The sequence below is a fragment of the Microcebus murinus genome, chromosome 6, assembly GCF_040939455.1.
Source record: "Microcebus murinus isolate Inina chromosome 6, M.murinus_Inina_mat1.0, whole genome shotgun sequence".
Taxonomy (NCBI): domain Eukaryota; kingdom Metazoa; phylum Chordata; class Mammalia; order Primates; family Cheirogaleidae; genus Microcebus; species Microcebus murinus.
In genome coordinates this window covers 83,071,872-83,073,031 of record NC_134109.1, presented here as the reverse complement: position 1 = coordinate 83,073,031, position 1,160 = coordinate 83,071,872, and the positions used below count along the sequence as shown (strand labels likewise).

The 1,160-nt window shown below is 43.5% G+C and overlaps 1 non-coding gene across 1 annotated transcript; it reads left to right on the top strand.

Moving 5' to 3' along the window:
* The first annotated feature begins 201 nt into the window (after positions 1-201).
* On the top strand, positions 202-308 carry LOC142871610 (U6 spliceosomal RNA). Its single transcript, XR_012919847.1, has one exon. It is a non-coding gene; the product is annotated as a U6 spliceosomal RNA (small nuclear RNA).
* The last annotated feature ends 852 nt before the right edge of the window (positions 309-1,160 follow it).

Genomic DNA, 1,160 nt, shown 5'->3' with positions numbered 1-1,160 from the left:
TAAACATTTGTACCCCCGTAATATGCTGAAATACAAAAAAATCTTTTTAAAAAGAGAAATTATGGGCCAGGTATGGTGGCTCACTCCTGTAATCCTAGCACTCTGGGAGGCTGAGTCAGGAGGATCACTCAAGGTCAGGAACTAGCCTGAGCAAGAGCGAGACCCCATCTTTACTGAAAACAGAAAGAAATTAATTGGCCTGTGCTCGTTTCGGCAGCACATATACTAAAATTGGAACGATACAGAGAAGATTAGCATGGCCCCTGCGCAAGGATGACATGCAAATTCGTGAAGTGTTCCATATTTTTGGTCAAGGGTATATGAGTAGCTGCGCTCCCCTGCTAGAACCTCTAAACAAGCTCTCAAGGTCCATTTGTAGGAGAACGTAGGGTAGTCAAGCTTCCAAGACTCCAGACATATCCAAATGAGGCGCTGCACGTGGCAGTCTGTCTTTTTTTAAAAAAGAAAGAAAGAAAGAAAAAAATTGTCCAACTAAAACTATATAGAAAAAATTAGCCGGGCATGGTGGTGCATGCCTGTAGTTACAGCTCCTCGGGAGGCTGAGGCAGAAGGATTGCTTGAGCCCAGGAGTTTGAAGTTGTTGTGAGCTAGGCTGATGTCATGGCATTGTAGCCTGGGCAATAGCATGAGACTTTGTCTCAAAAAAAAAAAAAAAAAAAAAAAAGCCGGGCGTGGTGGCTCACGCCTGTAATCCTAGCACTTTGGGAGGCCGAGGCGGGCGGATTGCTCAAGGTCAGGAGTTCGAAACCAGCCTGAGCGAGACCCCGTCTCTACCAAAAATAGAAATAAATTAATTGACCAACTAAAAATATATATACAAAAAATTAGCCGGGCATGGTGGCACATGCCTGTAGTCCCAGCTACTCAGGAGGCTGAGACAGTAGGATCGCTAAGCCCCGGAGATTGAGGTTGCTGTGAGCCAGGCTGACGCCACAGCACTCACTCTAGCCTGGGCAACAAAATGAGACTCTGTCTTAGAAAAAAAAAAAAAGAGAGAAATTATGTCTACAGAGCATCTGATAAACTTTGCCATTCCTGGAGTCCAGAAATCACTTTGGGGATATTTTTAAGTGTCAAGGCTTTTTTCTAAAATTATAATTCATGCAGTGAGTATGTCACTGAAAAAAAGAAAAGAAAAT